Below are 13,857 nucleotides of genomic sequence, written 5' to 3'. Positions count from 1 at the left end.
TTCTGAAGTTAGGGATCGGATGAAGGAATGCTGTGTTTTTTTCTCAGACCAGAGGAAAGGCCTTGCTTTTGGGAACAAAGTGAAGAATTTTGGAGTTGTTTCTGTAGATAGAGTGAGCCCACACTCTATGGGGTGTTTCCCCATAGAGAATGTTTCCACACAGAGGCAGCAGAAACCTGTGTGTGATCTCTGCTCCTTTGAGGCTTGGCACCCTGAGCTGTAAAAAGATCCCCCAGCAAATGTTAGGAAACGCAATCCCCCTCCAGACAGACCCTGCCTCTGGCTGGTAGAGCACAACCAATGGCCAATCTCCCCCCTCGCAGGCTGGCCCTATCCTTCTGGCTCCTTTTCCCCGCTTCTATTTTGGTTGTTAATCTGGATGCTGGGCAGTAACTGGTGAGTTCTTCAATCCCTTCCCTTGGATTTGGTCTGTGAAAATGCCTTTATTGGTCCTTGGGCTGCCCATCTTCTGATTTGAGTAGCTGAGAGGCAGAGTCCCTGAGGAACAGCCTACAAAGGATCTCCAGGGGATCTCCCAGTTCTCTCCCAAGTCCTAGCAGCTGGCTCTATGAGGGCTCCTGCTCCTAAAACTAGCAAGGGCAGAAGGAAGCCAACAAGTTGGTCCTACTGAATCCGTAGCTCCAGTGACCAATATTCCCTTCTGCCACTTTGGAAGAGTGCTGAGGGCAGACTGCAGAATTGGCATCAAATGACACCGAAGAGATAAAATATTCTGTCCTCTTCCTTTGGGGTAGAAAACCCTGATCCTAACTTATCTTTCCTTTCAATTAGAAAGAAGAAAAGCTTACCACTTCAAATAAGACAGCAGTTTGAACCCTGTAACAGAAAGGAGGTTATTTGAAGAGTAATAAGCATTGAACCTGCAGTTCCTGGGCGAAAAAAGAAAAAAAGGAGGTATATTTTAAGATTGTGTGGGGCAGTGACAGATAATCTTGTGTTTTTCTGCTCAAGCTATTTTACTGTAACGACAAAGTTGTTTTATTTTCTTTGCTTAGGATTTTTTGCTGCTCACTGTTTGTGCTGCTTTTGTATCTAGAACTGCAGGAAGGTTTGCAAGCCACGCTGCTTTGGAAAATTGAACTCTGACATCAGCTCCCCCAGTGCTTTGGTTCCTGGCAGCAGTCCTTCCCGCGAATGCTGGCAGCTGGGAAGCACTGACCACCTCCTCTGCTTGGCCCACCCGTCTTCTTGCCTCTGCGCACATCGACAGGCACTGTCAGCTCCTGACATCTCACCACCACGATGGAAGAAGTTTGGGTTGTGTATCTCTGCCTGGTCTTGCTTGTCGTGGTGCTTTTCCTAATGAAGCATAACCCAGATGTGGAAGAGGCCAAGAAGGGGAAGGAAAGCAAAAGCCCCCCACCAGCCTCTTCTTATTTCCCCAGCAATGTCGGCAGACAGCTGGAGCACAGCCCAGAAGAGATGGACAGCTACCTGGACAGGTTAACCAACGTCTTGTTTGACACAGAAGCCAGGAAAAGGGATGGCCACCATGACCAGAAGTCCCACCATCACCATCACAGGAGCGCTGATGTTCTGTCTGAAACCAGGGAGCACTCAGGAAAGGAGGCAGCACGCCCACAGTATCAACCAAGCAAAACAAGGGTTCAGGTATGAAGCTTCTAAAGACTCCCAGACTCAACTTAGAGCTCCTGGCTGAGGTCAAAAGTCCTGTTAATGTGCATTGTCCATAACTTGGATGGGGAAAGGTGGGGAGGAAGTCTTACTGTTTTGAAGTATAATAACAGACTCCTGGTTTTGCACTGTGTATTTCAGCATGGAGCAGTCACTCAGAGACAGCTCTGTGTGACGTGAGTCGTACGTACCTTACGTGTGTAAGATGTCAGTGTTGGTGTTAGCACCTCTATGTGTATCTGTGTACATTATCCCTTCCTATATAACAGAGGTAGGTGTCCTTCCTTACTTTCAGAAATTTCTGCTCAGCTTTTCTGCTGTTACAGACCTCCCACTTTCCCCACACACAGCAGCGTTTTGCCAGATTGCCCAGCTCAAGATGTGTCTGAGCAGAATACAGGTGCTCTGCAGACACCTCTCTAGTGGTGAATGCCCAGTATTGAGGCATGGAAATACATCATTTTTCTGCTGCGCATGACAGTCCTGCCTGGTGTACTCTGCAAACATGACAGTCTCCATTGGCAACCTGCAAAATTCCCTGTGCCTTGGCCAAGGCCCTTTTTTAGGGGATGGAACAAGATGCATGCCTTTATATTTTTATCATTATCCTCCTTGCAATACATCAGGTTTTGCCCTTGAGATGACAGAGGCTCGTGGCAGCGATGCAAGGCTGGGTTACTTTACTCTAGCAGCTGTTGATATTCTTCATTCCTCAGACACGTATCCTGCTGTGCCAATGCCACTGAGCACGCTCCGGGTCCAGGTGGGAGCTCCAGAACGAAGCCTTCACCCTAGAGGGCAGAGCCAGGCCTCGATGGTAATAGTTGTACCCTGCCAAAGAACCAAGAGACAGATTTCTTAGTGAAGAAGGCACAGCCTTTTCAGTGAGCTGAGATGTTGTGATTTCTTCAGTCTCCAGGAGCTGCCGAGCTGTCGGGGAATTGCCACATCCAGCTGAAGGGGCAAACAGACTAGTTGTGAGAATGTTATGCAGAGTGTGCGGGCAGAAAGTATTATTCCAGGGATTATTTACTCACTGTGATATTCTATTTGCCGCAGAAGGTGCTACTATACCATGATGTATTACAGATCAAAAAATAGCAGTGACTTCTCATTATAGAAATGGACCATGTTGCAAAACAACAGCATTAGCTTATTTTTCTGCTATGGTTAAACCCAGCAATGTTTGCTGAGCACAAAATGGGGAGAAAAGGTGCTGTGGTCACTGGTCTTGTATTGTTTAGTGCTTGTTAGCTTCAGCAAACATTCACTGGCTTAGGAAAAGGGAGGGCGCTTTTTTCACAGTCTCAGTGCAGCAAATGATCCTTCCTTGGGCAGTGGAAAACTTTAATATAAGCTCCTCTGACATATGGAATGAACAGTTATCATGCAGGAGCAAAGCAGTACAAATAATCATTTGTTGTTGTTCATTTTGTGCCTTGGGAGCAGTGAGAAAGAAGTCACCACCTCAACCAACCTAAACAAGCACTGTCAGTAAGTTATCCAGCCAATGAAATGAAATAGGAAACTTCAGCTTTGCTCGGAATGCCATTAGTGCCAAAATTGCCAAGGGTTTTGTGTTGCTGCTCAGGCTGAGTGTTGGGATAGGTCCAGGAGCTGTATTTGAGCAGGGTTACCTGGGTACGTGGCGTGAAGGAGATGCAGTCAGCTCAGAATGTTATTTAGGTACTGCCGACGAATGTGTGGGTATGTATGAGGGCTTTTGGGTCTCTCTCAGGTCAAGGAAAGACCTTGACACTGTTATTCAAGGATGGGTAGCATTCTCTCCCTTCTGTGAATTTTGTCTCTCTTTCAGAGTGAATGTAGGTCCATAGAATCACAGAATCATGGAATGCTTTGGGTTGGAAGGGACCTCAAAGCCCATCCAGTTCCAACCCTTTTGCCATCGGCAGGGACACCTCCCGCTGGATCAGGACTTAGTTTGTTGGCGTTTTTTTATCATTCATTGCACTCATCTAGGCCCTTGCCTACTAGGGGAGAATCCATATTTTCTTCTGGATTTCTATTTGTTGCTATACAGGAAATTCTTAAATGATCTTCTGGATTTCCCCTCATTTTCCTCTCCTTCCCTGTTCTCATGGAAACTGCAGGGCACTCATTACAGCCAAAACAGGAGCAAATGAATGGATTCAGCAGTGCTGGAAGTTGGGACAGTTAAAGATAGTAGGAGTGATGGAGCAGGAATAAGATTATTGGGGAAAAATATACCCGAAGGGGTTCCTGTTTCATTAAACTTAATCAGAGCAGGGTTGTTTTCATGTTCTTTTCAGAAGCAACAAGAACTGAATGGTGGCAGATGGAAGAGAGGTATGGGCCTCCTGTGGGCTGGAAAAATCAATTGCCAGCCAGTCTGCAGTACAGATAGGCTGTGTGCCTGGTAGGACAAGGCAGAAGTTGGAAGCTGTTAATTTAGCCATGGATTTAGAATTTAGCAAGCCCACAGTGCCAGCTTGGAGCCACATGGTGAGGGAAAAGCTCGTGTGATTGCCCAGCTCATGGCAAGTTGAGAGTTGGTTCTAAGGGTGCACAGCTGGTGCTGCCTCCTGACAGCAGGAATTCCAGGTTTGAAGGAGTGTGTCCGAGATGTGTCTGTTGTCAGTGGCCATATGAGATACCCGCTGGGTGAATTCGTGGTAACTCACCTAGCTCTGATGGGCCTGTATTTGCATAAGTGGTGTTTGGCATGGGTCAGGAGGTTTGGCAGAACCAATGCTTCTGCTGGAAGTGCTTCCCACAGCCGTTAACCTCCAGCACTGTCCTTAACTTGCATATCTTTGAGTTATATCACTGGAAATTCTTGTGATGCCATATCAGTGCTCATACAGCCTGGATTCATGTGGGCATGGCACGAATAGGCAGAGCTGCAGGAAAATTAGTTATTATTCATCCAGACAGGGCTGACTTCTATGGGCCTCCTCCTGGTGCTCCTCACTTCTTAGAATCATGGAATGCTTTGGCTTGGAAGGGATCTCAAAGCCCAGCCAGTTCCACCCCCCCACCATGGGCAGGGACACCTCCCATTGGATCAGGAGGCTCCAAGCTCCACCCAACCTGGCCTTGAACACCTCCAGGGATGGGGCAGCCACCACTGCTCTGGGCAACCTGGGCCAGGGCCTCCCCACCCTCACAGCAAAACATTTCTTCCTAAGATCTCACCCCAATCTACCCTCTCCCAACTGAAAACCATTCCCCCTCATCCTATCACTTCTCCAGATCTGGCAAGAGTGGCAAGCTTTCTGCAGTGTGCTTCTGGTGGATCTTGGGTGGTGGTGGCTGCCCCATCCCTGGGGGTGTTCAAGGCCAGGTTGGATGGGATTCTGAGCATCCTGACCTGGTTAAAGGTGTCACTGCTCCTGCAGGGGGGGGTTGGACTGGATTACCCATAAGGGTCCCTTCCAGCCCAAAGCATTCTGTGATTCTTTCATTCAGTGTTGATGAGAGTAGGCACCACATCTGCAACTGAGATGGTTCTGAGCTTTGGTCTGAAGTTTTGCCACTTGCTTGTTGCAGCCATTGTTACCACCTTCTGGCTCTTTTACAGTTGTGGGTGGGAAAGTCATAGTGGAAACATCTGTGTTCCTTCTGCTCTGTCACATCTGGGGATAATTTCAGTGCTTCTGTCTTTGATTATGGTTGTGAAACGCTACTTTGTAGTGGGCTTTACAGACCTCCAGCAGGCACAGTCAGGACAAGAGGTGGCAACAGCAGAAGAAAATGACCACAACCAAGCAAGCAGCCTCTTAATATCAGCAAATCCAGCAGCTACCAATGCTGCCTTGTTGATTCTCCTGTCAGCGTATCAGTTTGTCCTTCAACCTCCACTCTACAATAGCAGTGTCCCAGCCTCTGATAAATGGGAATCTGTTTAATGGAAAGGAATTTTTAGTCACTATGTTCTCTTTACTCTGCTCAAAGTGTTACCAGATCTGGACCTGTATCCCTGCCAACCTCTTAAGGTGAGCAGAAGTGACCTTGGAGGTATTGATACCATCTAACTGCAGACCTTTAACTTAGGTGCCCTGGGAGAGTGGTGTGATTTGGAGGAGCAAAAATAAAATGCCTGTAATAACCTCGATTAATGATGTAATTAACCATACACCACCTCCCTTCTGTTAGTTTGCTCCCAGCCTCCACTGCTTCGATGAGCCGTGACATTGCCACTGAGAAACAGAAGAGTTGGCAGTGCAGAATGGCAGCTCAGGTGTGATGAAGTCTTCAACAGTGCCATGCCTGTGAGTGCCCTTAAGAGGCCAGAACCTTTAACTTGTCTGACTTGAAACACTGTGGGAGAAGAATTCCTATGCCCAATCTTAGCCACCTGGAAGTTAGTATCTACACTTTGAGCTGATTAATTGTGGATCCGTCTGTAATCAAGGGAGACGAACCGGGAGGCTGACTTACTTTATGCATCACCATCTCTGTTTAGATGGATCACCTGAGTTGGCGATGAGCCCCATCCCCTGTTAGAGCACAGCAGTCTGGAGAGGTCTGGGGTGGTGGTGGGAACAGGCTGTTGGAACGGTGCAGTGCTCGGGTGAGTCAACACAGCATTTTCCTGAGCAATTAAATTGTTAGATTTCAGATTGCTCCACAATCTGCAGGTCACCACTTTAGAATTATAGTCGTAGAATCATGGAATCGTTTTGGTCCAAAGGGACCTCAAAGCCCATCCAGTTCCACCCCCCTTACCACTAGGTCAGGTTGCTCCAAGCCCCTTCCAGCCTGGCCTTGAACACCTCCAGGGATTGGGCAGCCACAACTTCTCAGGGCAACCTGGGCCAGGGCCTCCCCATCCTCACAGCAAAACATTTCTTCCCAAGATCTCATCTTAGTCTACCCTCTTTTGGTTTTAAACCATTCCTCTCATCCTATCCCTGCACCCTCTGATCAAGAGCCCCTCCCCAGCTTTCCTGGAGCCCCTTACAGTAGTGGAAGCTGTTCTAAGGTTTCCCCACAGCCTTCTCTTCTCCGGGCTGAACCACCCCAACTCTCTCAGCCTGGCCTCATATAGGAGGTGTGCCAGTGCTCGCATCATCTCCGTGGCCTCGTCTGGACTCACTCCAACAGCTCCATGTCCTTCCTTTGTTGAGGACTCCAGAACTGGACGCAGGGCTCCAGGTGAGGTCTCACCAGAGTGGAGCAGAGGGGCAGAATCCCCTCCCTGGCTCTGCTGGTCCCACTGCTTTGGATGCAGCCCAGGACATTGGCCATTTCTGGGCTGCGGGTGAGCATCGTCAGCTCATATTGAGCTTCTCTTCAACCAGCACCCCAAGTCCTGCTCTTCAGGGCTGCTCTCAATCCATTCTCTGCCCAGCCTGTACCTTAACCTTGTCCTTCCTGAGAACTTCCTGAGGTTCTCACAGAATTTTTTTTTGCTCATTTTCCAGGCTCCACAGACTCTTGTGCAAGAGGCAAAAGTGGACATTGTGTCTGTGTAACTGGTGTGACCCACAGGCTAAGAAAGAAGTAGGGGTCTTCCCATTAAGCTCAGGGGCTTGGGAACAGACTCATGTTCTGGAAAGAATTCATCCTATTTGATCCAAATTAAACTAACTGACAAATAAGATTAATAAATGTGTACTTTAGCCCTAAACCAAAAAGCCTATTACTCAGTCAGAGTAGTTGTTGTGGTTATTCTGTGGCATAAGGGTAATAGCACAGTTGATCTTCAATGTCTTACGTTGAATTCCTGCTGTAAACTCACAATAGTACAAAGAATTCTCCTGGGGGAAGACTTGCAGAGCCAATGTCCTTGTTGCATATTCCAGAATGAAACATTGGAGTTTTGACATTTCTACTTTGTATCTGAACACGTATTTGTCATCTATGAGGCCCCATATCGAGTGGGAGGTGTCCCTGCCCATGGCAGGGGGTGGAACTGGATGGCGTTTGAGGTCCCTGCTAACTCAAACCATTCCATGATTCTGTGATATTTACATCATTGTAAAGTGCTGCAGCTCAAAGAATTCTGTTTGCCAGTGAGCTTTCTACACCCAGCTGAAATCACCCTGATGCAAACTTTGTCCAGCTGCATTAACACCTTTGTTTCAGGCTGTTCAAGCAGATCCTTTGTTCTGGGGGAATCTCTCAAAGCTAACCATGCCTGAGAATGCACTGGAGCTGGTCCCTGCATATTCCAGGACATTGCACGTAGACATCGTCTTCAAGTGGGTTCCTTAAATACCAGCTTCTCGGTAGTGATAGAACACTCTGACATCTGATTTTCCAGTGGCTTCTGTGACGTCTTTTTTTCCTGGTCCTGTTGTAAGTAAACACATGTTTTTCTCTCAGCCTGGTACCTGCCAGAACCTTGGCCCAGGCTGCGGGGTGAGCTGTTGGTGTCCGTGCCATACCTCTTCTGTAGACAGGCATCAGAGTTGTTGATCTTTGTGCTTTTAAGCAAACACAAATTCAATTTAGTTTTGGAAATCATGAATCTAAATTTTACATGTGCCTTGGGAAAAACCAGACAAAGAAAATACTGTAAAGTCTGTAAAACCTGAAGGGCAGAGAAGGTGAGGTGGGAATGACTGTGCATTAGCTCTCTTTCCGTGCAAAAGTGGGTTTAGACAACAAAATTGCCAAGCATCAAATTTAAAGCAGAGCAGCACTCACAGAGCACAGAGTTTAACTAGGAATTTCTGCCAAAGAACAACCTGGAAACACAATTTATTAATTTTTTTTCAGTCTAAATGCATTCATAGGAGTTACCCTGTGCTTGTCACAGCTGGATTTGGACTGAAAAAGACTTCTCAGTGTCCCCTTAGAAACAGGGATCATTGAAAAGCAACCTGGATAGAGGCAGGATGTGGTGTGTGTGCTGAATATTCAGCCTTTGGAGTCCTGCACAAGAAGGAAGAGTTTCCTGAGTCCCAGCAAACAGATAAGATGAACTTGCAGATAAAAAAAGCAAGCCATGTGTTTCACCCTGCCACACTTTTGACAAACCAAGTTTCAAGACGTTCTGGTCACCAGAAGGGAATCCAACATGGTTGCTAGCTCTCCAAATCTTAGTACTGAGCAATGCTCCCAGCATTTGGAGTGACAGCTTTGCTGCCACTCGTATATCTGTCTGCAGGGCTGAGACAGCTGAAGGGCTCCGTGAAAAATGCTGCTGCATTTCAGAGGGGCTCTGAAAGAGCAAAACAGGCAAGATGGGGAGCCAAGCTGGATTAAACCGTCTGAGGAACCATTATAAGCTAAAGGTGGTGTCCTGAACATGATAATGACTTCTTCCTGTGGGCCGAAGATACCACTTTCCGGAGACTGATGAGGTGGGACTGACGTATCAGGATTTGGGAGCTAATGGTAAGATAATATTAAATCATAGAATCATGGAATGGTTTGGGTTGGAAAGAGACCTCAAAGCCCATCCAGTCCCACCCCCTGCCATGGGCAGGGACACCTCCCACTGGATCAGGAGCTCCAAGCCCCATCCAGCCTGGCCTTGAACACCTCTGGGGATGGGGCAACCACCACTTCTTTGGGCAAACTGGGACAGGGCCTCCCCACCCTCACAAAAAAACCATTTCTTCCTAAGATCTCATCCTGATCTCCCCTCTTTCAGCTTAAAAATATTCCCTCTCATCCTATTTTTGTACTCCCTGATCAAGAGCCCCTCCCCAGCTTTCCCGAAGCCCTCTTCAGTCCTGGAATCTGCTCTAAGGTCTCCCCACAGCCTTCTCTTCTCCATGCTGAACAGCCCCAACTCTCTCAGCCTGTCCTCATACAGGAGGTGCTCCAGCCCTTGCATCATCTCCGTGGCCTCCTCTGGACTCGCTCCAACAGCTCCATGTCCTTCCTGTGCTGAGGACTCTGGAACTGGATACGGGGCTCCAGGTGAGGTCTCACCAGAGCAGAGCAGAGGGACAGAATCCCCTCCCTCCCTGCTGGTCCCACTGCTGTGGATGCAGTGCAGCACACATTGCCAGCTCATGCTGAGCTTCTCATCCCCCAGCACCCCAAAACCTTCTCTTCAGGGCTGCCTCCAATTCACTCTCCACCCTGCCTGTCATTGCATTTGGGATTGCCTTGACCCAGGTGCAGGACCTTGACCTTGGCCTTGTTGAGCTTCATGAGTTTTGCACAAGTTACTATTGAGCTCTTTTTTAGATTCGTGGTCTTTGGTGAGTAAAAGGACAGTATTACAGTCAGGGCTTGGCAGTTCTGGAATTTCTTCCCCACTGCTCTACTTCAGCTTCAGTCCGTCTCATTGTAGGCTTCATTTTGCAGCCCTCAAGAGCAGGAAGAAATAGCGTGTTCTCTTGACAGATAAGCACCAAAGGACCGTCTGGTCACTATCAATTCTATGCACACAGGTTGCTTCTGGGCTGTCAACAGGCTTTGGATGCGTGGGAGTTGGGTTGGGGAGTACTTGGTGCTCCTGAGAAACACAGCCTTAGTCTGTCTTCTGAAAATGAAGATGGTTTTCCCGTACATAAGAAAGCCTTAAGGAAAGGGTGCTATGGTGCTGCAAGAGAAGAAGGGATAAAGGCTCATCTACACCTTTTACCTCTTCAGGGGTCAGATGAGGAAAGTGAATGACCAGGACTTGAAAGCTTGTGTGCAAAGATGAGAGTTGCTGAGGTTGTGGAGGGAGGCTAAGGTGACCAGGATGGAAAGGAAACAGCACAAGTTCTTCCTAAGAAAATACAAAATACACCTGTGGCACATAAAGTGGTGTAGACATCCAAGAGATGATGCCTTGGCAGAGGCACCAGGGTGGAGCATCAATGTGAAGGTAGTAGGTGGAAATCAATGACTCTCAATTTAGCTCAGAACTGATGAGAAACAGTTCAAGAGCAGAGAAGGTGATTGCTGGCACTGGGACTTCCAGCAGGAACTGGTAGAAAATAATGGATGGCGATGTGACTACAGAGAGAGACAGAGGACTGTGAGGAACGGAATTGGGTAGTAAACTGGAAAAGCAGATGGATATGAAGTGTGATCAGGAGTGTTCCTGAGGAAGAATGGAAGGGGAGGTATTTTGAACAGCAAGCCAGGCAGGACCAGAATCTATGGACCAGAGTTTATAGACTGGTGGACTATCAATACTGTTTTCATCAGGGATGGATGAGAGGAATCCTCAGATGAATTTGAGGAGTGATGGGTCAACAAGGATGGAAGGAGGAGATCAGGCTAGGCTGAACAAAGAGAGTTGAAGGTCATTTTTTTAAAGGATAACTGTAAACGAACGAGTGTTAAGTCCAGAGAACTTTCAGGATGGAGAGAGCAGGACAAGCCCAGAGTGGTGACAAGAGAACATCTCAAGGTGACCAGGAAGGAGCTCAGTGAGGAGAACGACAAACAAGTGCTGAGTAATTCTGCAGGTTGTAGCGAAACTCCTGAGCAGAGCTGCAGGAGCTCTCATGTGGATATGGAGATCAGAATTTTAGCTTAAATCCCTCTCAAGGTGTTTTGACCACCTTCTGTCCTGTCTTGGGTGGGCTGCCTGGTGGAGCATTCAGAAGTGCTAAGTTAGTCTCTTGTAGTAAGTCTAAGGAAGGATAGAGCAAACCCACTACTTGCTCTTGGCTGTGTCCGGGGGCAGTGGAGCATCGGTAGGTGCCCGTTCCTGGCAGATGCACTTTGGATTCGTGAAGCACAGGTCTGTAGGAGCTGGAGTAGCTGTGTAACACATAGTTGAAAGCTTTACCCTGCTGAGTTCAAGGGAGGCGTTAATCCCGTCTGTGCTTGCCCGGCAGCAGGCACTGCTGAGGTTCTCCCATAAGCTGTTTGCACCTGGAGGAGCTGGATGGTTTGAACTCAGACACACGGTCCACTCTTCCTGACTGCTCTTGTTCAACTTCTGCTCCTGAGCGGTGGGCTTCCCTGCTGGATGTTGTTTCCAGAAAACCCACAGCTCTTGTTTGGGGAAACCTGCCTGTTGTTTGAAACCTGGCTTTGTCCAAGTATTGCTCTCTCCAAACAGCGTTCATGGGACACTCAGCCTCCAAGCAGGAGCCAGGGCCCTTGGACTCTGGCTCCCAAAGGCGCGTTTGGTCTCCCTGACCAGGAGAGTATTGAGTTACAGTCAGGCCCCCACAGGAATGCTGGACCATGCCAGTGTGATCTGTTCAGATATCCCAACCCGGAGCAGGAGCCACTGGCAGCCTTTAAACCAGAGAGGTCAAGTTAATGTCACAGCACACCTTTGCCAGAAGGAAGGCTTCTGACAGTGCAGTCCAGGGAGCTGATTGGATGTGTTTTTCCCATCTGCTTTGTGTTTTTCCATTCCTTTGTTTGTTCCCTCTCACTGATTGGTGCTAACCTGCTGGAAGGACATCAGGTTTGGGATGTTGGAGGGTAGCAGTGAAGCCCAGATGAGCCAACCTTTCCATCTCGTGGCTCAGGGTGTTTCCGTGGGTTGTTTGAAGCGCTTGAATGAGCGATGAAGTCCAAAGACGCCTCTGGAGGGCAGTCAGCTTTCAGCAAAGAGCCCACACGGCGGGTCCACGGTGAGTCCAGCCTTCGGGGAGGTCTGCAAGGGGAATAGTTTTCTCAGCTCAAAGGTCAGGTCCTGCTCAGCTGCTGGGGTTTGCCATTCGAGGAAGAAACACGAACCCTTGCGCCAGCTCTCATACATGAAACCCAGTAACCCACAGCTGTGCTTGAAGACAAAAGAGCCAGATCTATGGGAGCTCCTTCACGTATAGAGAGGTTCATTTCACAGGCGTGAAAGGAGCGACTCCAAAGGGTCTCTGCTCGCAGGAAAGTTTGAAGTTAGCAGCATTTGGCTCACAGGCAGCTGGGCTCAGCCCATCCATAAGCCAGGAGAACAACCTAAGCAACCCTTAACCTTAAATACCAGTGTGAGAGCTCAGAAGTCACCCGTGTCCCCAGTTTCTGGCGCGTAGCTTTGTTGCTAGCAGGGCCCTGCACAGTCGGTGCTGCTCACGGTCGCTGTGAAGGAGCACCGCAACAGGACCTGGGTGGCTTCAGCCAGCAGACAGCAAACTCACTCCCAGCTGCTCGCAGCTCTCTCATGCTTTAATCTCCTCCTTAAGTCATTTCCAAGTTTATGGCATAAGCAGGATAAGTAGAGAAGATGCCAGGCATGGTGGAAAGCTCAGAAGAGTTTTTTTTATGGATTGAAATATGATTTGTGCACTGCTTTCAGCTGCTTCCTACCCAAAGCCTGGGGCTTCCTGAACTGGATCCTGTGGAGCATGGGGAAAGGACATGGAATGTGCCAAAGAAAGGGGAGAGGAGTCACCAGGAGGAGCTACTGGCAGCAAAGGGCACACAGATAGTGGCAGCATATACTGACATGTGCACAAGGCCAAAAGTGATAGCTCGTGCTTGATTTAATAGTCAGAGTTTTGTTACTTTCTTCTTATAACCATAAAAAGGGGTCTTTATTCTGATCTTTTAAAGCTGTTTCTTAATTTTTTTTCTTTCTAAATTTAATTTTTGTCTTCATATTTAAAAGGAGGCGCCACTTTGAGAACTCACCAGGGGTGGTTCTGATTAGATACTTGGTACTATTCCATCATGAAAAGGGTTCTCAGGCACTGGCAGACGCTGCCCTGGGCAGTGATTGAGTCCCCATCCCTGGAGAGGTTTAAAAGAAGGGCAGACGAGGTGCTCAGGGATGATTTAGTAATGGACAGGTACAGCTGGGCTTGATGATTTCAACAACCGATTGTGTCCTGCGCTGCATCCACAGCAGTGGGACCAGCAGGGCCAGGGAGGGGATTCTGCCCCTTTGCTCTGCTCTGGTGAGACCTCACCTGGACGCCCGTATCCAGTTCCGGAGTACTCAGCATAGGAAGGACATGGAGCTGCTGGAGCAAGTCCAGAGGAAGCCACAGAGATGATGCGGGGGCTGGGGCACCTTCTGCACGAGGAGAGGCTGGGAGATTTGGGGTTATTCTGCCTGGGGAAGAGAAGGCTGCAGGGAGAGAGCAGCTTCCAGTACTGAAAGGGGCTCCAGGAAAGCTGGGGAGGGGTTCTTGATCAGGGTGTGCAGGGACAGGGTGAGGGGGGGAACAGTTTTCAGGTGAAAGAGGGCAGATTGGAATATGATCTTAGGAAGAAATAGTTTGCGGGGAGGGTGGGGAGGCCCTGGAACAGGTTGGTCAGAGAAGAAGTGGTGGCTGCCTGCCCCATCCCTGGAGGTGTTCAAGGCCAGGTTGGATGGGGCTTTGAGCCCCTGATCCAGTGGGAGGTGTCCCTGCC

The sequence above is a fragment of the Cuculus canorus genome, chromosome 15 (assembly GCF_017976375.1).
Source record: "Cuculus canorus isolate bCucCan1 chromosome 15, bCucCan1.pri, whole genome shotgun sequence".
In the NCBI taxonomy this organism is placed as follows: Eukaryota; Metazoa; Chordata; class Aves; order Cuculiformes; family Cuculidae; genus Cuculus; species Cuculus canorus.
This window is presented reverse-complemented; position numbering follows the sequence as displayed.